The sequence below is a fragment of the Staurois parvus genome, unplaced genomic scaffold (genome assembly GCF_062004578.1).
Source record: "Staurois parvus isolate SC_StPar_1 unplaced genomic scaffold, SC_StPar_1.0 ptg000154l, whole genome shotgun sequence".
NCBI lineage: Eukaryota > Metazoa > Chordata > Amphibia > Anura > Ranidae > Staurois > Staurois parvus.
In genome coordinates, this window is record NW_028317950.1 from 13,562,025 (window position 1) to 13,589,885 (window position 27,861).

General features: G+C 50.8%; 2 protein-coding genes across 2 annotated transcripts in view; one reads left to right on the forward strand and one right to left on the reverse strand.

Moving 5' to 3' along the window:
- Window positions 1-3,868, reverse strand: part of LOC149463526 (ficolin-1-B-like) — a 638,327-nt gene extending 634,459 nt beyond the window's left edge. The window contains exon 1 of the mRNA XM_089675068.1: window positions 3,671-3,868. The gene's annotated coding sequence lies outside the window, so the exon portion shown is untranslated. The remainder of the gene's footprint in view (window positions 1-3,670) is intronic.
- The window catches only part of LOC149463533 (histo-blood group ABO system transferase-like), a 180,173-nt gene that overhangs the window by 7,650 nt on the left and 144,662 nt on the right, over window positions 1-27,861 (forward strand). The window lies entirely within an intron of this gene.

Sequence of the window (27,861 nt, forward strand, 5' to 3'; positions counted from 1 at the left end):
GGGACTCTCGGATTATACCTGCCCCTTTCAACTCTGCCAGTTGCTCACGCAGGTCTTCCAAGTCCCCTAAAGGAATCCGTCGAACTCTCTCCCTGAATGGCTTATCCTCTTTAAGACGTATTCTGTATTTGGCACTTTTTGCACATCCCACATCAAATTCACTCTTGGAGAATGCAACCTTCCATCCCTGAAGCTGAGCCTTGGCCCTTTCCTTCCATTCAGGTGGAAGGGGAGAATTTTCCAGATAAAATTCCTTGGCAGGGATCCCATCTTTCTCTTCCCCCACCAAATCAGATAGTGAGACTGGGGTGGCTGGGTTAACTTGTCCCAACAACATCCGTGCTGGCATCTTCACAGGTAAGGCCGTTATGTTGCAGACACTAACTGAGATTTTTCCATGACTTCTTTGTAACGCTTTAGTTGAAACAACTTCAGGAATTATCTCTACTCCTGAACCTTTCCTCTGGCCGTCTGCCTCGACGACAATGAAAGGGCCTGGTTGCTTCCAGTTCAACTTGACGGACGCTTGTAAACAAGCCACTTCACCAGGCTGTAACACCTTCTCCCTTCGGTCCAAACGCCAGATCTTCCCCACTCCTTCAGCTGGAGCCTTCTGTTCTTGCACCAGGCGCTGATAGGCCTGTCTCAACATGGGGTGCACACTTGTAGTTGAAGTGTCTGACTCCAGAACAACAGGCGTCAACAGTCTTCTGACCAGATCAGTATTGGTTCCTATGATGAGGGAACCCTTACTGACCCCTACTGGGCGAGGACAGACCACTGCTAAAGTGTCAAAAGTCTCAGTTTTCCCAGCCACCGAGGGATCAAAAGTCAGCCTGACTGGTAAATAACCGTCATAGGGGAAGTTTTGAGTGCCAATGCCCCATATCTCCAGCTCTTCCAACTTCTGCAAGGGCAGGTGCTTGAGGTGCTTGTCATAGAAGTCTCGGTAGAGAAGGGTCACTTGAGCTCCAGTATCCAAAAGGGCCTTAGTGTAGATTCCCTCTACTTGGATGGAAACAACAGGAGCAGGTCCCACTAGCCTGTCTGGAAGCTTGGGGGTGGTGGGGATCTGAGTCTGTTTGGTGGCCTGAATCCGCACTACTTTCTTGTGAAAATTCTGACCTGGTTTGAGTCTCCTTTGAGTGCTGGGCATCTGGTGTGCATTGATTTTCCGCTGCTGGGCTGTATGTGCCAAAGTAAACGGGGCACTGGGTCGCTCGGAGGCAGCAACGGGAGCCCTCTGCAAAGGTTTGGACTTCCGCCGCTGTCTCCTCGCGTCATTTTTTTCGGAGCTCACTATCTCAGATGGGCACCCAGTTTGCTCCTTCACCGGGGCCCTCTGGAGTTTTCCGGTGACTTTCCAAGAGACAACTTCTTTAATATTCTCACCACCTCTGTTGTAAGGTCTCTCAAGTTCTCTTCATTTGGGCATCGAGCGATGAAATGTCCTACCTCTCCACAGCGATAACACTTCTTATCGGTAGAGGAGACAACACCCCTTCCTCCCTTAGTTAGAGTGGACACCGTCTGCTTCACTTCCTTGAGTGATTGTTGCATATCGGCATGGGCTTCCATCACTTGTCCTACTGTTTTCTGAATTCCACAGAATGTTTGCTGTAGAGTAGTTTGCGCCTGTGCCAACTGAACTATAGCTTGCGTCAAAGTGTCAATAGAGGTGCTGAACCCTCCATCTGAGCTGGTCTCCGATGCAGACCCTGACTGTATGATGTAAGCCGTAGCACCATGTTTAAGACCCTTGGCGGACTCAGGCCTCTGTACCTTGGCTGCAATGAGAGCTTCCTCCTCTCTAATAGCCTTTATGAATTTGGAGTAAGTGAGGAGGTCATTTGGACCCCTGGCTCGAAGTTGTAGCACAATGGGATCAAGTGGCTGGGCTCCCTTTTGCACTTGTAGCATTAAGGCTTTACTGGCCTCCTCAGCTTTCATCCCACCTTTCATTACGACTTGTTGAAGGGTTTGATCCAGCCGCGTGACATAATTTATCAACCTCTCACCCTCCGTTTGATAAGTGTGATGAAAGAGATAGATTAATTCTGTGCAATCTTCAACTCTCCCATAAATCTCACGGAGCGCTTCTAGACACTCAGAAACCGAGCAGTTGGGTTTATCCCGTTTCAGGTTTCGAACTACATCAGAAGCTGGTGCCCGCAGGCTCTCTACCACCCTCTGTCTCTTTACTGTGTCAATTACATCCCACTCTTCCACCGCTTGGATGGCTTGATCCACCCAAGTATCAAAGTCATCTTCTCCTGAGGGTGTGGGAACTTTCCCCGAGAAGTATCGTAGTTTGCGATACCCGTAATTGGTGGATCCTACTGGGTTCTTGAGAAGCCCTGTAACTAGTTTCCCAAACTCGGCAACTAGCAAAGAAGAGGATTCTTCTGAAGATGTCACTGACTTTGAGGTGCTGACTTCTGGGTCCAACATGGCATTTCCTGAGTTCCCTGGAGCAGAGCTTGATTCATCCGGATAAATTAGTATAGCATTGACATCTGCGGTCAGTTGGAAACTGTCTTTCTGCAGAACATCAGGAACTCCCTTCTTCCACTCAGTTAGGGCATAGGTGTGATTTGAGCTAAGGTCTACCTTCACATCCAGCACAGATATTCTTTGGTTTATGCCTGAGGCAGCCCATGCTTGACGGATTCGGTCCTCGGACCAGTCACTGCCAGGGACACTGATCACTACACACAACTCCACCTGCCCGTTTTCTTCGCCGCACCACTTAATTGCAGCTGCAGGGTCCATGCTGCCGTTGTCTTTCAAAGTTGATCGCAGAGTATTGGAAATTATCCCGGACGAGCCCCCACATGTAGCGGTACCCCCGAAGGGGCTGCTTAAGTTTGTTCACTCCGCCACTCTGCCTCTCAACCCCAAGAACTGTCTCAGCCCACACTGGCACACCTGGCAATAGTGTAAGTGCAAGGACCAATGAAAAGCACACACTTTATAATAAAACACAGAGATCAGCTTTACTGTAGACCTCTATGGGAAGTAATAAACATTAACAACAGGTATATGTTAGGAGAATCAAGAGAACAACAAATACTGTGACAGAAAGCAATATAACTCACTTTTACACTCAGGCTGCTCCTAGGGGATTCCAACCATGAATAACCCCAAGAGCAGAGGCAAACACTTAAATGGCGCCCTCAAAGTGGATTTAACTCCTCTTCATAAAATGGGCCCCATGATGTCCAAGCAGAAGGAGAGCAGAAGAATGACTCTCTGTTATGTCAGACTTCTCCCTTCTAACCCCTGACACCATGACCCCAATAGGAAAACACTGTTCCCAACTGATGTTTAATAGCTACTTTCAAGGTAAAGCTATTCCCTCGCACACCATGCAATATAGAGGCCTGACTACGCATGCGCGTTCTCGTATGGCACCAGTAACTTTAGTCTCTTTGTAACTGGATGAATGTTGGGATCTTCAGCTAGCCACTTTCGTTGGTGCACTTAAACTCCTTAAACACTTAAAGTGTAATTGTAATCCTGTGGCAGTATTTGTATAGTAAAGTGAACATGGTGTCTGTTCAGCAGGGCCATCTACACAACCCAGTGCCTGGTGAATATGAGCAAGGTATGATGTCTCTGTATGTGTGCAATGTTCCTGTCATCTGACAGTGGGAGAAATCCCTCTCACCAGATCCTGTGACAAAGGCCCAAACGATCGTCCTGGAAATGACAGGTCCCTCTGGTCACCTCACGATGAGCACTTCACACTGTCAGTGTAGGCACTGTACTGTAGACCACTTCTTTCAGTTTGGATGTTCCTTTGTCTGATCCAGATCACCAAGCATCCAGTGCACTGCCCAAAAGCACTTCTTTTCCAGGTCCAATCTCTCTCCTGCCACATGCAATCTTCCTCTCCTTCAGGAGAAAAACCCAAGATGGATCCCTTCATTCTCCTCTCCCTAAGCATGATGGCTTTCGTAGTTCTTTATTTTTATTCTATCTCCATATCAGCCTATAAGGCCGTTTCTGTTCAAAACTCCATCGTCCACAATGCTTTGCAGCTGCACCTCCTGCTTGAAAGAGTCCTTGTCATTGGCTCCTTTAATGGCTCTCATAATTGGCTCTCTCTCTCTCTTACAGTCTGAGAGGAGAAAGGGGGGCTGAAATCCCTCACTGCTTTGTCTGTGTCAGGGCAAGTGTCAGGTTACACAGGAGAGGCCAGTCAGCAGATCACAGCCATGAGACAGGATTAATATCTCCTGCTACAATACTAAGGGGGTATAGTACTTATCATTAGAGATGAGCGAAGAAATGAAAAATTCGATTCGACTGATTCGGCGAATTCGTGGACAATATTCGATTCGAGTCGAATAAATTCGCTGTGAATTTAACTTAAAAAAGGGTGTTTCTAGGCTTCAGAGAGACTTAATATTAGTGCAGAACACTGTACCTTTAATTTAAATGCCCTTGGAGTCTGCTGGGGAAGAGAAATAATACTGTCTGTCAATATGACATGCAGATGAGTGCCGTCGATCTTAGAATCACTGCACACTTCACTCCTTTGGCCAGTCACGGGGCCAAAACCAGTGTTTGGAGCCACAGTGTGGCGGTGGAGGCAGCAGCAATGGGAGGCCATACAGCAACCTATGACAAAATGGAAACCAGCAGGAGCGTGAGGAGACCTGAAAGTGGCACATGGCAGAGTGGGAGCAATGGGAGGCGGTACAGGGACCCAGGTCACACTGTGGGCCCAGCAGCAGCGTGACCAGGCGGTACGGGGGCCCATGGCCGATATGGGGCTTGGTGGCACCTATGGAAGGCCTGTAATCTGCCAGCGACCTATGACAAAATGGACAACCGCAGGAGTGTGAGGAGATTTCAAAGTGGCACATGGCAGAGTGGAAGCAATGGGAGGCCGTACAGGGACCCAGGTCACACTGTGGGCTCAGCAGCAGCGTGACCAGGAGGTACGGGGGCCCATGGTCGATATGGGGCCTGGCGGCACCTATGGAAGGCCGCTAATCTGCCAGCAACCTATGACAAAATGGACAACCGCAGGAGTGTGAGGAGATTTCAAAGAGGTACATGGCAGAGTGGAAGCAATGGGAGGCCGTACAGGGACCCAGGTCACACTGTGGGACCAGCATCAGCGTGAACAGGCGGTACGGGGGCCCATGGCCGATTTGACCTCATTCATCCCATAGTCCTGCCGACTCACGAATAGCGTGGCCTCCTCAAAGGGCCTGAGCAAGCGCAGGTGTCACACATGAGCTGACAATGGCTGACATCTAAGTTACACAGGGAGTACCTTTATCCGCTTTTAACATCAGGAAATCTGTGATGGCCTTTAGCTGTTCGTAAAGGCGGTCTAACATATGTAGGGTTGAATTACACCTTGTTGCAACGTCACAGCATGAGGAGTCGGTACGGGGGCCCATGGCAGATTACATGTCTGGCAGCAGCAATGGGAGGCCCGTAATCTGCCAGCACCCTATGTCAAAAAATTAAACACACCAGCAGTGTGAAGAGACCTGAAAGTGGCACATGGCAGCAGAGTGTGGCGATGGAGACAGCAGCAATGGGAGGCCGTACAGGGACCCATGAGAGACTCTGGACTTGGCAGCAGCATGAGGAGGCGGTATATAGGGGCCCATGGCAGATTAGGGGCCTGGCAGCAGCTATGTGAGGCCCGTAATCTGCCTGCACCCTATGTCAAAAAATTAAACACACCAGCAGTGTGAAGAGACCTGAAAGTGGCACATGGCAGCAGAGTGTGGCGATGGAGACAGCAGCAATGGGAGGCCGTACAGGGACCCATGAGAGACTCTAGACTTGGCAGCAGCATGAGGAGGCGGTATATAGGGGCCCATGGCAGATTAGGGGCCTGGCAGCAGCTATGTGAGGCCCGTAATCTGCCTGCACCCTATGTCAAAAAATTAAACACACCAGCAGTGTGAAGAGACCTGAAAGTGGCACATGGCAGCAGAGTGTGGCGATGGAGACAGCAGCAATGGGAGGCCGTACAGGGACCCATGAGAGACTCTAGACTTGGCAGCAGCATGAGGAGGCGGTTTATAGGGGCCCATGGCAGATTAGGGGCCTGGCAGCAGCTATGTGAGGCCCGTAATCTGCCTGCACCCTATGTCAAAAAATTTAACACACCAGCAGTGTGAAGAGACCTGAAAGTGGCACATGGCAGCAGAGTGTGGCGATGGAGACAGCAGCAATGGGAGGCCGTACAGGGACCCATGAGAGACTCTGGACTTGGCAGCAGCATGAGGAGGCGGTATATAGGGGCCCATGGCAGATTAGGGGCCTGGCAGCAGCTATGTGAGGCCCGTAATCTGCCTGCACCCTATGTCAAAAAATTAAACACACCAGCAGTGTGAAGAGACCTGAAAGTGGCACATGGCAGCAGAGTGTGGCGATGGAGACAGCAGCAATGGGAGGCCGTACAGGGACCCATGACAGACTCTAGACTTGGCAGCAGCATGAGGAGGCGGTATATAGGGGCCCATGGCAGATTAGGGGCCTGGCAGCAGCTATGTGAGGCCCGTAATCTGCCTGCACCCTATGTCAAAAAATTTAACACACCAGCAGTGTGAAGAGACCTGAAAGTGGCACATGGCAGCAGAGTGTGGCGATGGAGACAGCAGCAATGGGAGGCCGTACAGGGACCCATGAGAGACTCTGGACTTGGCAGCAGCATGAGGAGGCGGTATATAGGGGCCCATGGCAGATTAGGGGCCTGGCAGCAGCTATGTGAGGCCCGTTATCTTGCAGCACCCTATGTCAAAAAATTAAACACACCAGCAGTGTGAAGAGACCTGAAAGTGGCACATGGCAGCAGAGTGTGGCGATGGAGACAGCAGCAATGGGAGGCCGTACAGGGACCCATGAGAGACTCTAGACTTGGCAGCAGCATGAGGAGGCGGTATATAGGGGCCCATGGCAGATTAGGGGCCTGGCAGCAGCTATGTGAGGCCCGTAATCTGCCTGCACCCTATGTCAAAAAATTAAACACACCAGCAGTGTGAAGAGACCTGAAAGTGGCACATGGCAGAGTGTGGCGATGGAGACAGCAGCAATGGGAGGCCGTACAGGGACCCATGACAGACTCTAGACTTGGCAGCAGCATGAGGAGGCGGTATATAGGGGCCCATGGCAGATTAGGGGCCTGGCAGCAGCTATGTGAGGCCCGTAATCTGCCTGCACCCTATGTCAAAAAATTTAACACACCAGCAGTGTGAAGAGACCTGAAAGTGGCACATGGCAGCAGAGTGTGGCGATGGAGACAGCAGCAATGGGAGGCCGTACAGGGACCCATGAGAGACTCTGGACTTGGCAGCAGCATGAGGAGGCGGTATATAGGGGCCCATGGCAGATTAGGGGCCTGGCAGCAGCTATGTGAGGCCCGTAATCTGCCTGCACCCTATGTCAAAAAATTAAACACACCAGCAGTGTGAAGAGACCTGAAAGTGGCACATGGCAGCAGAGTGTGGCGATGGAGACAGCAACAATGGGAGGCCGTACAGGGACCCATGAGAGACTCTGGACTTGGCAGCAGCATGAGGAGGCGGTATATAGGGGCCCATGGCAGATTAGGGGCCTGGCAGCAGCTATGTGAGGCCCGTAATCTGCCTGCACCCTATGTCAAAAAATTAAACACACCAGCAGTGTGAAGAGACCTGAAAGTGGCACATGGCAGAGTGTGGCGATGGAGACAGCAGCAATGGGAGGCCGTACAGGGACCCATGACAGACTCTAGACTTGGCAGCAGCATGAGGAGGCGGTATATAGGGGCCCATGGCAGATTAGGGGCCTGGCAGCAGCTATGTGAGGCCCGTAATCTGCCTGCACCCTATGTCAAAAAATTTAACACACCAGCAGTGTGAAGAGACCTGAAAGTGGCACATGGCAGCAGAGTGTGGCGATGGAGACAGCAGCAATGGGAGGCCGTACAGGGACCCATGAGAGACTCTGGACTTGGCAGCAGCATGAGGAGGCGGTATATAGGGGCCCATGGCAGATTAGGGGCCTGGCAGCAGCTATGTGAGGCCCGTTATCTTGCAGCACCCTATGTCAAAAAATTAAACACACCAGCAGTGTGAAGAGACCTGAAAGTGGCACATGGCAGCAGAGTGTGGCGATGGAGACAGCAGCAATGGGAGGCCGTACAGGGACCCATGAGAGACTCTAGACTTGGCAGCAGCATGAGGAGGCGGTATATAGGGGCCCATGGCAGATTAGGGGCCTGGCAGCAGCTATGTGAGGCCCGTAATCTGCCTGCACCCTATGTCAAAAAATTAAACACACCAGCAGTGTGAAGAGACCTGAAAGTGGCACATGGCAGCAGAGTGTGGCGATGGAGACAGCAGCAATGGGAGGCCGTACAGGGACCCATGAGAGACTCTGGACTTGGCAGCAGCATGAGGAGGCGGTATATAGGGGCCCATGGCAGATTAGGGGCCTGGCAGCAGCTATGTGAGGCCCGTAATCTGCCTGCACCCTATGTCAAAAAATTAAACACACCAGCAGTGTGAAGAGACCTGAAAGTGGCACATGGCAGCAGAGTGTGGCGATGGAGACAGCAGCAATGGGAGGCCGTACAGGGACCCATGAGAGACTCTAGACTTGGCAGCAGCATGAGGAGGCGGTATATAGGGGCCCATGGCAGATTAGGGGCCTGGCAGCAGCTATGTGAGGCCCGTAATCTGCCTGCACCCTATGTCAAAAAATTAAACACACCAGCAGTGTGAAGAGACCTGAAAGTGGCACATGGCAGCAGAGTGTGGCGATGGAGACAGCAGCAATGGGAGGCCGTACAGGGACCCATGAGAGACTCTGGACTTGGCAGCAGCATGAGGAGGCGGTATATAGGGGCCCATGGCAGATTAGGGGCCTGGCAGCAGCTATGTGAGGCCCGTAATCTGCCTGCACCCTATGTCAAAAAATTAAACACACCAGCAGTGTGAAGAGACCTGAAAGTGGCACATGGCAGAGTGTGGCGATGGAGACAGCAGCAATGGGAGGCCGTACAGGGACCCATGACAGACTCTAGACTTGGCAGCAGCATGAGGAGGCGGTATATAGGGGCCCATGGCAGATTAGGGGCCTGGCAGCAGCTATGTGAGGCCCGTAATCTGCCTGCACCCTATGTCAAAAAATTTAACACACCAGCAGTGTGAAGAGACCTGAAAGTGGCACATGGCAGCAGAGTGTGGCGATGGAGACAGCAGCAATGGGAGGCCGTACAGGGACCCATGAGAGACTCTGGACTTGGCAGCAGCATGAGGAGGCGGTATATAGGGGCCCATGGCAGATTAGGGGCCTGGCAGCAGCTATGTGAGGCCCGTAATCTGCCTGCACCCTATGTCAAAAAATTTAACACACCAGCAGTGTGAAGAGACCTGAAAGTGGCACATGGCAGCAGAGTGTGGCGATGGAGACAGCAGCAATGGGAGGCCGTACAGGGACCCATGAGAGACTCTGGACTTGGCAGCAGCATGAGGAGGCGGTATATAGGGGCCCATGGCAGATTAGGGGCCTGGCAGCAGCTATGTGAGGCCCGTTATCTTGCAGCACCCTATGTCAAAAAATTAAACACACCAGCAGTGTGAAGAGACCTGAAAGTGGCACATGGCAGCAGAGTGTGGCGATGGAGACAGCAGCAATGGGAGGCCGTACAGGGACCCATGAGAGACTCTAGACTTGGCAGCAGCATGAGGAGGCGGTATATAGGGGCCCATGGCAGATTAGGGGCCTGGCAGCAGCTATGTGAGGCCCGTAATCTGCCTGCACCCTATGTCAAAAAATTTAACACACCAGCAGTGTGAAGAGACCTGAAAGTGGCACATGGCAGCAGAGTGTGGCGATGGAGACAGCAGCAATGGGAGGCCGTACAGGGACCCATGAGAGACTCTGGACTTGGCAGCAGCATGAGGAGGCGGTATATAGGGGCCCATGGCAGATTAGGGGCCTGGCAGCAGCTATGTGAGGCCCGTAATCTGCCTGCACCCTATGTCAAAAAATTTAACACACCAGCAGTGTGAAGAGACCTGAAAGTGGCACATGGCAGCAGAGTGTGGCGATGGAGACAGCAGCAATGGGAGGCCGTACAGGGACCCATGAGAGACTCTAGACTTGGCAGCAGCATGAGGAGGCGGTTTATAGGGGCCCATGGCAGATTAGGGGCCTGGCAGCAGCTATGTGAGGCCCGTAATCTGCCTGCACCCTATGTCAAAAAATTTAACACACCAGCAGTGTGAAGAGACCTGAAAGTGGCACATGGCAGCAGAGTGTGGCGATGGAGACAGCAGCAATGGGAGGCCGTACAGGGACCCATGAGAGACTCTGGACTTGGCAGCAGCATGAGGAGGCGGTATATAGGGGCCCATGGCAGATTAGGGGCCTGGCAGCAGCTATGTGAGGCCCGTAATCTGCCTGCACCCTATGTCAAAAAATTTAACACACCAGCAGTGTGAAGAGACCTGAAAGTGGCACATGGCAGCAGAGTGTGGCGATGGAGACAGCAGCAATGGGAGGCCGTACAGGGACCCATGAGAGACTCTGGACTTGGCAGCAGCATGAGGAGGCGGTATATAGGGGCCCATGGCAGATTAGGGGCCTGGCAGCAGCTATGTGAGGCCCGTTATCTTGCAGCACCCTATGTCAAAAAATTAAACACACCAGCAGTGTGAAGAGACCTGAAAGTGGCACATGGCAGCAGAGTGTGGCGATGGAGACAGCAGCAATGGGAGGCCGTACAGGGACCCATGAGAGACTCTAGACTTGGCAGCAGCATGAGGAGGCGGTATATAGGGGCCCATGGCAGATTAGGGGCCTGGCAGCAGCTATGTGAGGCCCGTAATCTGCCTGCACCCTATGTCAAAAAATTAAACACACCAGCAGTGTGAAGAGACCTGAAAGTGGCACATGGCAGCAGAGTGTGGCGATGGAGACAGCAGCAATGGGAGGCCGTACAGGGACCCATGAGAGACTCTGGACTTGGCAGCAGCATGAGGAGGCGGTATATAGGGGCCCATGGCAGATTAGGGGCCTGGCAGCAGCTATGTGAGGCCCGTAATCTGCCTGCACCCTATGTCAAAAAATTTAACACACCAGCAGTGTGAAGAGACCTGAAAGTGGCACATGGCAGCAGAGTGTGGCGATGGAGACAGCAGCAATGGGAGGCCGTACAGGGACCCATGAGAGACTCTAGACTTGGCAGCAGCATGAGGAGGCGGTTTATAGGGGCCCATGGCAGATTAGGGGCCTGGCAGCAGCTATGTGAGGCCCGTAATCTGCCTGCACCCTATGTCAAAAAATTTAACACACCAGCAGTGTGAAGAGACCTGAAAGTGGCACATGGCAGCAGAGTGTGGCGATGGAGACAGCAGCAATGGGAGGCCGTACAGGGACCCATGAGAGACTCTGGACTTGGCAGCAGCATGAGGAGGCGGTATATAGGGGCCCATGGCAGATTAGGGGCCTGGCAGCAGCTATGTGAGGCCCGTAATCTGCCTGCACCCTATGTCAAAAAATTTAACACACCAGCAGTGTGAAGAGACCTGAAAGTGGCACATGGCAGCAGAGTGTGGCGATGGAGACAGCAGCAATGGGAGGCCGTACAGGGACCCATGAGAGACTCTGGACTTGGCAGCAGCATGAGGAGGCGGTATATAGGGGCCCATGGCAGATTAGGGGCCTGGCAGCAGCTATGTGAGGCCCGTTATCTTGCAGCACCCTATGTCAAAAAATTAAACACACCAGCAGTGTGAAGAGACCTGAAAGTGGCACATGGCAGCAGAGTGTGGCGATGGAGACAGCAGCAATGGGAGGCCGTACAGGGACCCATGAGAGACTCTAGACTTGGCAGCAGCATGAGGAGGCGGTATATAGGGGCCCATGGCAGATTAGGGGCCTGGCAGCAGCTATGTGAGGCCCGTAATCTGCCTGCACCCTATGTCAAAAAATTAAACACACCAGCAGTGTGAAGAGACCTGAAAGTGGCACATGGCAGCAGAGTGTGGCGATGGAGACAGCAGCAATGGGAGGCCGTACAGGGACCCATGAGAGACTCTAGACTTGGCAGCAGCATGAGGAGGCGGTATATAGGGGCCCATGGCAGATTAGGGGCCTGGCAGCAGCTATGTGAGGCCCGTAATCTGCCTGCACCCTATGTCAAAAAATTAAACACACCAGCAGTGTGAAGAGACCTGAAAGTGGCACATGGCAGCAGAGTGTGGCGATGGAGACAGCAGCAATGGGAGGCCGTACAGGGACCCATGAGAGACTCTAGACTTGGCAGCAGCATGAGGAGGCGGTATATAGGGGCCCATGGCAGATTAGGGGCCTGGCAGCAGCTATGTGAGGCCCGTAATCTGCCTGCACCCTATGTCAAAAAATTAAACACACCAGCAGTGTGAAGAGACCTGAAAGTGGCACATGGCAGCAGAGTGTGGCGATGGAGACAGCAGCAATGGGAGGCCGTACAGGGACCCATGAGAGACTCTGGACTTGGCAGCAGCATGAGGAGGCGGTATATAGGGGCCCATGGCAGATTAGGGGCCTGGCAGCAGCTATGTGAGGCCCGTAATCTGCCTGCACCCTATGTCAAAAAATTTAACACACCAGCAGTGTGAAGAGACCTGAAAGTGGCACATGGCAGCAGAGTGTGGCGATGGAGACAGCAGCAATGGGAGGCCGTACAGGGACCCATGAGAGACTCTGGACTTGGCAGCAGCATGAGGAGGCGGTATATAGGGACCCATGGCAGATTAGGGGCCTGGCAGCAGCTATGTGAGGCCCGTAATCTGCCTGCACCCTATGTCAAAAAATTAAACACACCAGCAGTGTGAAGAGACCTGAAAGTGGCACATGGCAGCAGAGTGTGGCGATGGAGACAGCAGCAATGGGAGGCCGTACAGGGACCCATGACAGACTCTAGACTTGGCAGCAGCATGAGGAGGCGGTATATAGGGGCCCATGGCAGATTAGGGGCCTGGCAGCAGCTATGTGAGGCCCGTAATCTGCCTGCACCCTATGTCAAAAAATTTAACACACCAGCAGTGTGAAGAGACCTGAAAGTGGCACATGGCAGCAGAGTGTGGCGATGGAGACAGCAGCAATGGGAGGCCGTACAGGGACCCATGAGAGACTCTGGACTTGGCAGCAGCATGAGGAGGCGGTATATAGGGGCCCATGGCAGATTAGGGGCCTGGCAGCAGCTATGTGAGGCCCGTTATCTTGCAGCACCCTATGTCAAAAAATTAAACACACCAGCAGTGTGAAGAGACCTGAAAGTGGCACATGGCAGCAGAGTGTGGCGATGGAGACAGCAGCAATGGGAGGCCGTACAGGGACCCATGAGAGACTCTAGACTTGGCAGCAGCATGAGGAGGCGGTATATAGGGGCCCATGGCAGATTAGGGGCCTGGCAGCAGCTATGTGAGGCCCGTAATCTGCCTGCACCCTATGTCAAAAAATTAAACACACCAGCAGTGTGAAGAGACCTGAAAGTGGCACATGGCAGAGTGTGGCGATGGAGACAGCAGCAATGGGAGGCCGTACAGGGACCCATGACAGACTCTAGACTTGGCAGCAGCATGAGGAGGCGGTATATAGGGGCCCATGGCAGATTAGGGGCCTGGCAGCAGCTATGTGAGGCCCGTAATCTGCCTGCACCCTATGTCAAAAAATTTAACACACCAGCAGTGTGAAGAGACCTGAAAGTGGCACATGGCAGCAGAGTGTGGCGATGGAGACAGCAGCAATGGGAGGCCGTACAGGGACCCATGAGAGACTCTGGACTTGGCAGCAGCATGAGGAGGCGGTATATAGGGGCCCATGGCAGATTAGGGGCCTGGCAGCAGCTATGTGAGGCCCGTAATCTGCCTGCACCCTATGTCAAAAAATTAAACACACCAGCAGTGTGAAGAGACCTGAAAGTGGCACATGGCAGCAGAGTGTGGCGATGGAGACAGCAACAATGGGAGGCCGTACAGGGACCCATGAGAGACTCTGGACTTGGCAGCAGCATGAGGAGGCGGTATATAGGGGCCCATGGCAGATTAGGGGCCTGGCAGCAGCTATGTGAGGCCCGTAATCTGCCTGCACCCTATGTCAAAAAATTAAACACACCAGCAGTGTGAAGAGACCTGAAAGTGGCACATGGCAGAGTGTGGCGATGGAGACAGCAGCAATGGGAGGCCGTACAGGGACCCATGACAGACTCTAGACTTGGCAGCAGCATGAGGAGGCGGTATATAGGGGCCCATGGCAGATTAGGGGCCTGGCAGCAGCTATGTGAGGCCCGTAATCTGCCTGCACCCTATGTCAAAAAATTTAACACACCAGCAGTGTGAAGAGACCTGAAAGTGGCACATGGCAGCAGAGTGTGGCGATGGAGACAGCAGCAATGGGAGGCCGTACAGGGACCCATGAGAGACTCTAGACTTGGCAGCAGCATGAGGAGGCGGTATATAGGGGCCCATGGCAGATTAGGGGCCTGGCAGCAGCTATGTGAGGCCCGTAATCTGCCTGCACCCTATGTCAAAAAATTAAACACACCAGCAGTGTGAAGAGACCTGAAAGTGGCACATGGCAGCAGAGTGTGGCGATGGAGACAGCAGCAATGGGAGGCCGTACAGGGACCCATGAGAGACTCTGGACTTGGCAGCAGCATGAGGAGGCGGTATATAGGGGCCCATGGCAGATTAGGGGCCTGGCAGCAGCTATGTGAGGCCCGTAATCTGCCTGCACCCTATGTCAAAAAATTAAACACACCAGCAGTGTGAAGAGACCTGAAAGTGGCACATGGCAGCAGAGTGTGGCGATGGAGACAGCAGCAATGGGAGGCCGTACAGGGACCCATGAGAGACTCTAGACTTGGCAGCAGCATGAGGAGGCGGTATATAGGGGCCCATCGCAGATTAGGGGCCTGGCAGCAGCTATGTGAGGCCCGTAATCTGCCTGCACCCTATGTCAAAAAATTAAACACACCAGCAGTGTGAAGAGACCTGAAAGTGGCACATGGCAGCAGAGTGTGGCGATGGAGACAGCAGCAATGGGAGGCCGTACAGGGACCCATGAGAGACTCTGGACTTGGCAGCAGCATGAGGAGGCGGTATATAGGGGCCCATGGCAGATTAGGGGCCTGGCAGCAGCTATGTGAGGCCCGTAATCTGCCTGCACCCTATGTCAAAAAATTAAACACACCAGCAGTGTGAAGAGACCTGAAAGTGGCACATGGCAGAGTGTGGCGATGGAGACAGCAGCAATGGGAGGCCGTACAGGGACCCATGACAGACTCTAGACTTGGCAGCAGCATGAGGAGGCGGTATATAGGGGCCCATGGCAGATTAGGGGCCTGGCAGCAGCTATGTGAGGCCCGTAATCTGCCTGCACCCTATGTCAAAAAATTTAACACACCAGCAGTGTGAAGAGACCTGAAAGTGGCACATGGCAGCAGAGTGTGGCGATGGAGACAGCAGCAATGGGAGGCCGTACAGGGACCCATGAGAGACTCTGGACTTGGCAGCAGCATGAGGAGGCGGTATATAGGGGCCCATGGCAGATTAGGGGCCTGGCAGCAGCTATGTGAGGCCCGTAATCTGCCTGCACCCTATGTCAAAAAATTTAACACACCAGCAGTGTGAAGAGACCTGAAAGTGGCACATGGCAGCAGAGTGTGGCGATGGAGACAGCAGCAATGGGAGGCCGTACAGGGACCCATGAGAGACTCTGGACTTGGCAGCAGCATGAGGAGGCGGTATATAGGGGCCCATGGCAGATTAGGGGCCTGGCAGCAGCTATGTGAGGCCCGTTATCTTGCAGCACCCTATGTCAAAAAATTAAACACACCAGCAGTGTGAAGAGACCTGAAAGTGGCACATGGCAGCAGAGTGTGGCGATGGAGACAGCAGCAATGGGAGGCCGTACAGGGACCCATGAGAGACTCTAGACTTGGCAGCAGCATGAGGAGGCGGTATATAGGGGCCCATGGCAGATTAGGGGCCTGGCAGCAGCTATGTGAGGCCCGTAATCTGCCTGCACCCTATGTCAAAAAATTTAACACACCAGCAGTGTGAAGAGACCTGAAAGTGGCACATGGCAGCAGAGTGTGGCGATGGAGACAGCAGCAATGGGAGGCCGTACAGGGACCCATGAGAGACTCTGGACTTGGCAGCAGCATGAGGAGGCGGTATATAGGGGCCCATGGCAGATTAGGGGCCTGGCAGCAGCTATGTGAGGCCCGTAATCTGCCTGCACCCTATGTCAAAAAATTAAACACACCAGCAGTGTGAAGAGACCTGAAAGTGGCACATGGCAGCAGAGTGTGGCGATGGAGACAGCAGCAATGGGAGGCCGTACAGGGACCCATGAGAGACTCTAGACTTGGCAGCAGCATGAGGAGGCGGTATATAGGGGCCCATGGCAGATTAGGGGCCTGGCAGCAGCTATGTGAGGCCCGTAATCTGCCTGCACCCTATGTCAAAAAATTAAACACACCAGCAGTGTGAAGAGACCTGAAAGTGGCACATGGCAGCAGAGTGTGGCGATGGAGACAGCAGCAATGGGAGGCCGTACAGGGACCCATGAGAGACTCTAGACTTGGCAGCAGCATGAGGAGGCGGTTTATAGGGGCCCATGGCAGATTAGGGGCCTGGCAGCAGCTATGTGAGGCCCGTAATCTGCCTGCACCCTATGTCAAAAAATTTAACACACCAGCAGTGTGAAGAGACCTGAAAGTGGCACATGGCAGCAGAGTGTGGCGATGGAGACAGCAGCAATGGGAGGCCGTACAGGGACCCATGAGAGACTCTGGACTTGGCAGCAGCATGAGGAGGCGGTATATAGGGGCCCATGGCAGATTAGGGGCCTGGCAGCAGCTATGTGAGGCCCGTAATCTGCCTGCACCCTATGTCAAAAAATTAAACACACCAGCAGTGTGAAGAGACCTGAAAGTGGCACATGGCAGCAGAGTGTGGCGATGGAGACAGCAGCAATGGGAGGCCGTACAGGGACCCATGAGAGACTCTGGACCTAGCAGCAGCATGAGGAGGCGGTATATAGGGGCCTATGGCAGATTAGGGGCCTGGCAGCAGCTATAGGAGGCCCGTAATCTGCCAGCACCCTATGTCAAAAAATTAAACACACCAGCAGTGTGAGGAGACCTGAAAGTGGCACATGTTTGAGGCATGATTCATGGCGGATTTAGTCAGTTGTGTCAGGAACTGGTGGTTTGAAATCCAGACTAATCCACGCCTGATTCATTTTCACAAACGTGAGTCTCTCCACACTTTGGGTGGACAGTCGTGTCCTCCGCGGAGTTACAATACCTCCTGCCGCACTAAACACGCGCTCCGATGCCACGCTACTGGCCGGGCATGACAGCCTTTCAAGGGCAAATTCAGCTAGTTGGGGCCAAAGGTCAAGTTTCGTTGCCCAGTAGTCAAGGGGATTGTCTACCTCGGTTGGCAGGGTGCTGTCCAAGTAGGCCCAAGCCTGTTGTTTGAGCTCCTGCTCCAGGTCCACCTGATGCTGCTGCTGCTGCTGCGGCTGGTTAGTAGTTTCCTCACTGCGCTGGTGAAGAAAGCTACTCATCATCGACTGCAGACTGAGGCAGCCACTGCTGGTGGAGCTGCCACTGCTCCTACCACCCCACCCCTCCCCTGCTGCCATGCCAGCGGAACGCGAGCGCACAGGGCCCACAGTGTCTGAGGATGGACGTTGGCGCACAAAGGCAGAGACCAACTGACTACATAGGTGGTTTTTATAGTACGTAATTTTGGCCTCCCTCTCAGCAGGTGTGAAAAAGGCCACCATTTTGGACCGGTAGCGAGGGTCCAACAAGGTGGACAGCCAAAAGTCATCCCTCTGTCTGATGGTTATTATTCGGCTGTCGCTACGCAAGCAACCGAGCATGCTATGGGCCATTTGTGCCAAGGAATGCGAGGGACTCCCTGCCTCCATCTCCACAGCATACTGCCACGGTGCGTCTGGGTCCTCTGTCTCCTCCTCCTCCTCCTCTACCAGATGCTCCTGCTCCTCCACTCCTGTCCGCTGAGTGGAAAAACCACCCATTTCACTCAATAATTCCTGAGCACAAATGTCCTCCTCTACCTCCTCCTCTTCTTCCTGTCCTGCCCCCACAGGGGTCATGTGGCATTGAGATCTGTGCGCCACGTCTACCGCACCCTGACCAGCCATTGTTAACAGCATTTGTTCCAGGACGTGCAACAGAGGAATGACGTCGTTCATCCCATAGTCCTGCCGACTCACGAATAGCGTGGCCTCCTCAAAGGGCCTGAGCAAGCGGCAGGTGTCATGCATGAGCTGCCAATGGCTGACATCTAAGTTACACAGGGGAGTACCTTTATCCGCTTGTAACATCAGGAAATCGGTGATGGCCTTTCGCTGCTCGTAAAGGCGGTCTAACATGTGTAGGGTTGAATTCCACCTTGTTGCAACGTCGCAGATCAGGCGATGCTGTGGAATTCCGTTCTGCCGCTGCAGCTCAATGAGGGTGTTCTTTGCGGTGTAGGAATGGCTGAAATGCATGCACAGTTTACGTGACATTTTAAGGATGTCTTGCAGTGGGATGGTGGATTTTAGGAACCGCTTGACAACCAGATTGAACACGTGAGCCATGCATGGCGCATGGCACAACCTTCCTTGACGCAGAGCAGACACCATGTTCTTTCCGTTGTCAGTCAACATGGTTCCGATTTTTAGTTTGCGCGGAGACAGCCATCTGTCGATTTCTCTGTTCATTACACTCAGCAGTTCCTCCCCTGTGTGACTACGTTCGCCAAGGCATACCAGGTGCAGCACAGCGTGACACCGTTGCGCCCTGCACATGTGATATGCCGGTCGGGTAATGGGACTTGGCACGGGGGTGGCGGCTGAGGACACGGCGGAAAAAGAGGTGGTAGAGGCGGACATGCTTGCTGGACCAAGGACGTGCAAACGTGGAGGCAAAAGCGTCGTGACCTGTCCAAGTTGCTGGTGCGGCTGTGCCGGCACCACGTTCACCCAGTGGGCCGTAAATGACATGTACTGTCCCTGACCGTAGTTACAGCTCCACACGTCGGCGCTGCCGTGCACTTTGGCAGAGACCGACATGCTCAAAGACTGGCCCACCATCTCTTCTACATGTGAATGCAGGGCTGGCACTGCCTTTTGGGCAAAGAAATGACGGCTTGGCCCTCTCCACCGCGGCGCGGCACAAGCCATCATTTCTCGGAAAGGTGCTGAGTCCACCAGTTGGAAAGGGAGGGACTGCAGCACCAGCAACTTGGACAGGAGGACGTTCAGCTTTTGCACCGTCGGGTGCGTGCTCGCAAACTGTTGTCTCTTGGATACGGATTCCAAGAAAGACTGTTGACGGAATCCGAGAAGAGGAGTAGCAGGAGAAGGAGCATCTGAACGAGCGGAAGATGCCAACGAGCGACAACTCCCCTCAGCAGAGGTGTTGGAGCCTTGACTGGCTGATAGAGGGCGATTGACGACGTCGGGTGACGGAGCAAGTAACGGAGCGGGTGATGGAGCGGGGGCTGGGGCAGGCAGAACCGCCGTATGTTTATCACGGTTTTCCCAGGCCACCGAATGGTGACGCTGCATATGCTGATGCAACGCTGTAGTCCCAACATGGGCCCCCTGGCCACGCTTGCATTTCTGGCCACATAGTCGACATACGGCTACGTTTACTTCCTCGGGCGGCTTGAGGAAAAATTGCCACACCACCGAGTAGGAAACTTTGCCCCCGCTACTCTTCACTGGCTGACTGCTACTTCCTCCGTGCGCACCGGCACCACTACTGGCCGTGGTGGTAGGCTGCAGTGGAGCTGGTGCTCTACTCCGTGGACGTTTGGCTCCACTGACACTGATGCGACCCTGCTGCTGTCTCCTGGGCAACCCACCGACTGTTTTGCTCGCTGCCAAGCTGCCACCCTCTTCTCCTGATGATGCGGAAGAAATTGCCTGATGACGACGAGGCTGCCAAGTGCGATCAACCTCCTCATCATCAAGTAGGGTCTCCGCCTCACTACTAGCCCCCTCGGCTGCGTCTGGGTCAGGAGACAGACCTGTCTCTAGACCGGCTACCGAGCCACTCTCCTCGCCAGTACTTGTTCGCTTGGCTGCTGAAAAGGCCGATGTCTCCCCCCGTTCCTGACCGCCCTCTGTTAGCTCTTCCTCACTGTACAGTGGGGCTGAGCCCACAGCATGCGATACTTCGCTTGGTGAGGGAACAGCAAAGGACAGGGGCAGGTAGAGGACACGTGATTTCAGTGGGCTTGCTCCCGGGCCATGCCAACTAATGGTTGTGTCTGACGTACCCACCGACCGTTGGCTGTAGGTGTCAGAGGTGACCTGGGAAGAGGAAGACGACCGAGCCAACCAATCAATGACGGCAGGGTTGTCGGTGGAGACACGACCGCTGGATGACACCGGGAGCACTGGCCTCTGGCTGCGAATACTGCTGCCTCGACCCCTTCCTCTGCTGCCACGTCTGCTCGCTCCTAAAACATTGCCTCCTCTGCCACTCCTCTGCATGTTGTCTGACATACTATTTAATTCAACGATTAGGTGTCCCTGAGTAACAATTCTCTGGCACTCAGTAACAATTCTGTCTGTCCCTGAGTATGAATTCTGTGGCCCTGAGTAACAATTCTGTGTCTGTGCGAGTAACAATTCTGTGTCTGTGCGAGTAACAATTCTGTGTCTGTGCAAGTAACAATTTTGTGTCTGTGCGAGTAACAATTCTCTGGCACTCAGTAACAATTCTGTCTGTCCCTGAGTAACAATTCTCTGGCACTCAGTAACAATTCTGTCTGTCCCTGAGTAACAATTCTCTGGCACTCAGTAACAATTCTGTCTGTCCCTGAGTATGAATTCTGTGGCCCTGAGTAACAATTCTGTGTCTGTGCGAGTAACAATTCTGTGTCTGTGCAAGTAACAATTTTGTGTCTGTGCGAGTAACAATTCTCTGGCACTCAGTAACAATTCTGTCTGTCCCTGAGTAACAATTCTCTGGCACTCAGTAACAATTCTGTCTGTCCCTGAGTATGAATTCTGTGGCCCTGAGTAACAATTCTGTGTCTGTGCGAGTAACAATTCTGTGTCTGTGCAAGTAACAATTTTGTGTCTGTGCGAGTAACAATTCTCTGGCACTCAGTAACAATTCTGTCTGTCCCTGAGTAACAATTCTCTGGCACTCAGTAACAATTCTGTCTGTCCCTGAGTAACAATTCTCTGGCACTCAGTAACAATTCTGTCTGTCCCTGAGTAACAATTCTCTGGCACTCAGTAACAATTCTGTGTCTGTGCGAGTAACAATTCTGTGTCTGTGCAAGTAACAATTTTGTGTCTGTGCGAGTAACAATTCTCTGGCACTCAGTAACAATTCTGTCTGTCCCTGAGTAACAATTCTCTGGCACTCAGTAACAATTCTGTCTGTCCCTGAGTAACAATTCTCTGGCACTCAGTAACAATTCTGTCTGTCCCTGAGTATGAATTCTGTGGCCCTGAGTAACAATTCTGTGTCTGTGCGAGTAACAATTCTGTGTCTGTGCAAGTAACAATTTTGTGTCTGTGCGAGTAACAATTCTCTGGCACTCAGTAACAATTCTGTCTGTCCCTGAGTAACAATTCTCTGGCACTCAGTAACAATTCTGTCTGTCCCTGAGTATGAATTCTGTGGCCCTGAGTAACAATTCTGTGTCTGTGCGAGTAACAATTCTGTGTCTGTGCAAGTAACAATTTTGTGTCTGTGCGAGTAACAATTCTCTGGCACTCAGTAACAATTCTGTCTGTCCCTGAGTAACAATTCTCTGGCACTCAGTAACAATTCTGTCTGTCCCTGAGTAACAATTCTCTGGCACTCAGTAACAATTCTGTCTGTCCCTGAGTAACAATTCTCTGGCACTCAGTAACAATTCTGTGTCTGTGCGAGTAACAATTCTGTGTCTGTGCAAGTAACAATTTTGTGTCTGTGCGAGTAACAATTCTCTGGCACTCAGTAACAATTCTGTCTGTCCCTGAGTAACAATTCTCTGGCACTCAGTAACAATTCTGTCTGTCCCTGAGTAACAATTCTCTGGCACTCAGTAACAATTCTGTCTGTCCCTGAGTATGAATTCTATGGCCCTGAGTAACAATTCTGTGTCTGTGCGAGTAACAATTCTGTGTCTGTGCAAGTAACAATTTTGTGTCTGTGCGAGTAACAATTCTCTGGCACTCAGTAACAATTCTGTCTGTCCCTGAGTAACAATTCTCTGGCACTCAGTAACAATTCTGTCTGTCCCTGAGTAACAATTCTCTGGCACTCAGTAACAATTCTGTCTGTCCCTGAGTAACAATTCTCTGGCACTCAGTAACAATTCTGTCTGTCCCTGAGTAACAATTCTCTGGCACTCAGTAACAATTCTGTCTGTCCCTGAGTATGAATTCTGTGGCCCTGAGTAACAATTCTGTGTCTGTGCGAGTAACAATTCTGTGTCTGTGCAAGTAACAATTTTGTGTCTGTGCGAGTAACAATTCTCTGGCACTCAGTAACAATTCTGTCTGTCCCTGAGTAACAATTCTCTGGCACTCAGTAACAATTCTGTCTGTCCCTGAGTAACAATTCTCTGGCACTCAGTAACAATTCTGTCTGTCCCTGAGTATGAATTCTGTGGCCCTGAGTAACAATTCTGTGTCTGTGCGAGTAACAATTCTGTGTCTGTGCAAGTAACAATTTTGTGTCTGTGCGAGTAACAATTCTCTGGCACTCAGTAACAATTCTGTCTGTCCCTGAGTAACAATTCTCTGGCACTCAGTAACAATTCTGTCTGTCCCTAAGTAACAATTCTCTGGCACTCAGTAACAATTCTGTCTGTCCCTGAGTATGAATTCTGTGGCCCTGAGTAACAATTCTGTGTCTGTGCGAGTAACAATTCTGTGTCTGTGCAAGTAACAATTTTGTGTCTGTGCGAGTAACAATTCTCTGGCACTCAGTAACAATTCTGTCTGTCCCTGAGTAACAATTCTCTGGCACTCAGTAACAATTCTGTCTGTCCCTGAGTAACAATTCTCTGGCACTCAGTAACAATTCTGTCTGTCCCTGAGTATGAATTCTGTGGCCCTGAGTAACAATTCTGTGTCTGTGCGAGTAACAATTCTGTGTCTGTGCAAGTAACAATTTTGTGTCTGTGCGAGTAACAATTCTCTGGCACTCAGTAACAATTCTGTCTGTCCCTGAGTAACAATTCTCTGGCACTCAGTAACAATTCTGTCTGTCCCTAAGTAACAATTCTCTGGCACTCAGTAACAATTCTGTCTGTCCCTGAGTATGAATTCTGTGGCCCTGAGTAACAATTCTGTGTCTGTGCGAGTAACAATTCTGTGTCTGTGCAATTAACAATTTTGTGTCTGTGCGAGTAACAATTCTCTGGCACTCAGTAACAATTCTGTCTGTCCCTGAGTAACAATTCTCTGGCACTCAGTAACAATTCTGTCTGTCCCTGAGTAACAATTCTCTGGCACTCAGTAACAATTCTGTCTGTCCCTGAGTATGAATTCTGTGGCCCTGAGTAACAATTCTGTGTCTGTGCGAGTAACAATTCTGTGTCTGTGCAAGTAACAATTTTGTGTCTGTGCGAGTAACAATTCTCTGGCACTCAGTAACAATTCTGTCTGTCCCTGAGTAACAATTCTCTGGCACTCAGTAACAATTCTGTCTGTCCCTGAGTAACAATTCTCTGGCACTCAGTAACAATTCTGTCTGTCCCTGAGTAACAATTCTCTGGCACTCAGTAACAATTCTGTGTCTGTGCGAGTAACAATTCTGTGTCTGTGCAAGTAACAATTTTGTGTCTGTGCGAGTAACAATTCTCTGGCACTCAGTAACAATTCTGTCTGTCCCTGAGTAACAATTCTCTGGCACTCAGTAACAATTCTGTCTGTCCCTGAGTAACAATTCTCTGGCACTCAGTAACAATTCTGTCTGTCCCTGAGTATGAATTCTGTGGCCCTGAGTAACAATTCTGTGTCTGTGCGAGTAACAATTCTGTGTCTGTGCAAGTAACAATTTTGTGTCTGTGCGAGTAACAATTCTCTGGCACTCAGTAACAATTCTGTCTGTCCCTGAGTAACAATTCTCTGGCACTCAGTAACAATTCTGTCTGTCCCTGAGTAACAATTCTCTGGCACTCAGTAACAATTCTGTCTGTCCCTGAGTATGAATTCTGTGGCCCTGAGTAACAATTCTGTGTCTGTGCGAGTAACAATTCTGTGTCTGTGCAAGTAACAATTTTGTGTCTGTGCGAGTAACAATTCTCTGGCACTCAGTAACAATTCTGTCTGTCCCTGAGTAACAATTCTCTGGCACTCAGTAACAATTCTGTCTGTCCCTGAGTAACAATTCTCTGGCACTCAGTAACAATTCTGTCTGTCCCTGAGTAACAATTCTCTGGCACTCAGTAACAATTCTGTCTGTCCCTGAGTATGAATTCTGTGGCCCTGAGTAACAATTCTGTCTGTGCGAGTAACAATTCTGTGTCTGTGCAAGTAACAATTTTGTGTCTGTGCGAGTAACAATTCTCTGGCACTCAGTAACAATTCTGTCTGTCCCTGAGTAACAATTCTCTGGCACTCAGTAACAATTCTGTCTGTCCCTGAGTAACAATTCTCTGGCACTCAGTAACAATTCTGTCTGTCCCTGAGTAACAATTCTCTGGCACTCAGTAACAATTCTGTCTGTCCCTGAGTAACAATTCTGTCTGTCCCTGAGAATGAATTCTGTGGCCCTGAGTAACAATTCTCTGGCACTCAGTAACAATTCTGTCTGTCCCTGAGTAACAATTCTCTGGCACTCAGTAACAATTCTGTCTGTCCCTGAGTAAAAATTCTGTGGCCCTAATAACGTTTCTGTGGCCCTAAGTAACAATTCTCTGGCACTGAGTGAAAATTCTGTCTGTCCCTGAGTATGAATTCTGTGGCCCTAACTAGCGTTTCTTTGTCCCTAAATAACGATTCTGTGGCCCTCATTAACAAGTCTGTGTCCCTGAGTAATGGTTCTCTGTCCCTAAGTAACTTCTCTCTGTCCCCAATTCTCGTTTCTGTGGCCCTAACTCTGTCCCTGTCCCTAGTACAGAGCGGTCTGCCTCTGTTCAATGACTGCAGGCAAATGAAGATTTCCAAAATGGCCGCTATATATACCTCGACCATTACACAGTGCTGGCTGGCTGGCTGCTGATTGGCTGATGCGATCACATGTCGTTGAGGAATGCATTATGGGGCAGCGCGCCTTGTCTGCGCGCCTTCCCCGACATCCCCACTCCGTCGCCGCACATGTCAGCCGCCATTTTCGGAAAAATTTCGATTCGCGCGTCCGAATTAGGCTGTTTTTCGGATTCGGCACGAATCGAAATTTTTCCGATATTCGACTCGAATTCCACTTCGGATACTTCGATTCGCTCATCTCTACTTATCATACATAGGGTGTATAGTACCTATCATACTAAGGGTGTATAGTACTTATCATACTAAGGGTGTATAGTACTTAATATTCTAAGGGTGTATAGTACTTATCATACTAAGGGTGTATAGTACTTATCATACTAAGGGTGTATAGTATTTATCATACTAAGGGTGTATAGTACTTATTATTCTAAGGGTATAAAGTACCTATCATACTAAGGGTGTATAGTACTTATCATACTAAGGGTGTATAGTACTTATCATACTAAGGGTGTATAGTACTTATCATACTAAGGGTGTATAGTACTTATCATACTAAGGGTGTATAGTACTTATCATACTAAAGGTGCATAGTACTTATCATTCTAAGGGTGTATAGTACCTATCATACTAAGAGTGTATAGTACTTATTATACTAAAGCTGGCCATACACGTGTAGATTTTCATACGAGAATATTCTTTGAACATTTGGTGAATGGACGAATGTCGTTCAAAAATTGTCTTTTGCTTTAAACATTTGAGCTTGAAATGAATGCAATTTATGAACGATAACCACATACACTGGCTGAAAATTTGTTTGATCGAGAAACGTTTTCCTTCCTACCTCTCAAATTTTCACGTCACTGCGGTCGAAAACAAACATCGATTTGACCCCCGATTAGAAGAGATCAAATTAATATTCTTGAAACTAACACATTCTCGAACGAAAATCTATACGTGTATGGCCAGCTTAAGGGTGTATAGCACCTTTCATACTAAGAATGTATAGTACTTATCATACTAAGGGCGTATAATACCTATCATACTAAGGGTGTATAATACCTATCATACTAAGGGTATTAACCTTATTAGCTTCACTCTCTCCTTGGCTTCCTCCTCCTTGTCTTCCAACTACTGAACAGTTACCCGTAGAAACCTTTGTTATCTTAACCCTTCTCTTCTTTTTTCGGCAACAGATTGTCTCTATGACAAAATCTCAGCCCTGTCCTGCCCCAACTTGGCCACTTCTGTCTACAATAGTTCACTGTCATCTGGCCCCCCTCACTACACACAGAATTAGGCCCCAACCACTACAGCCCTGGCAAACACACAATATCAGATACCTCAAAAAACGTAGTCGTGCTCTGGAGCGTTTGTGGCGTAAGACTAAGACCCAGCAAGACTTCCACCAATATAAATCTGCCGTTCAAAAATACAACTCTTGTATTGCAACACTGCCAAACAGACCTGTTTTATCACTCTCATTAACACCCTCTCACGCAATCCCCGTCAACTCTTTTCTACCTTTAACTCTCTACTTCGTCCTTCTTTACCTCCACCCACTCACTCATTCACTGCTCAGGAGATCGCTAATCACTTAAAAAATAAGATTGATACAATTTGTGATGAGATCTCCACTGTACAGATATCTCCCTCAACCTACACTCCTTGTCCACCTACACTTCCCTTGTTTAACCCAGCTACTCTAGAGGAGGTTGGTAAACTGTTTTCTAAAGCCTACCTATCAACCTGCCCCCTGGACCCTGTTCCCTAGCAAATACTATGGTAATCCTCTGGCTCTATCCTTCATTCTTTAACTCATATCTTCAATCTCTCCCTTTCTACTGGCATCTTCCCCAACTCTCTAAAACATGCGCTAGTCACCCCCATACTTAAAAAACCCTCACTGGACCCCACCAATCTTAGCAACCTTAGACCCATCTCCTTACTCCCTTTTGCCTTCAAACTCCTTGAACGTCTAGTCTACAACCAGCTGAACTGCCACCTTATTGAGAATGACCTTCTCAATCCCCTTCAGTCTGGATTTCTCCCACAACGCTCCACAGAAACTGCTCTCCTAAAACTCACAAATGACTTACTAACCGCTAAAATCAATGGTCACTATTCTGTACTCTTGCTCTTGGACCTCTCCGCTGCCTTTGACTCAGTTGATCACCCTCTCTTCCTCAAAAAACTCTATTTAATGGGTCTCCGTGACTGTACTCTCCTTTGGTTTGAATCTTACCTATCTCACCGCACCTTCAGTGTCACTTACAACTCTACTTCCTCCTCTCCTTCTCCTCTTACTGCCGGGGTCCCCAAAGGTTCTGTCCTTGGACCTCTCCTATTCTCGATCTACACTTCTTCCTTGGGTCAGCTGATAGCTTCCTATAGTTTCCAATACAATTTCTTTGCTGATGACACACAAATCTATCTCTCTACTCCTCAGCTCACCCCATCAGTTTCCTCATGTATCACCGATTTATTAACAGATGTATAAGACTGGATGTCACACCACTTCCTAAAACTCAATCTATCTAAAACTGAGCTCATAATATTTCCTTCCCCACGTGCCTCTTCCCCTGATTTCTTGGTCAGGATTAATAGCACCACTATCAACGCATCCCTGCATGCCAAAGGTGCGAGGTGTAACCC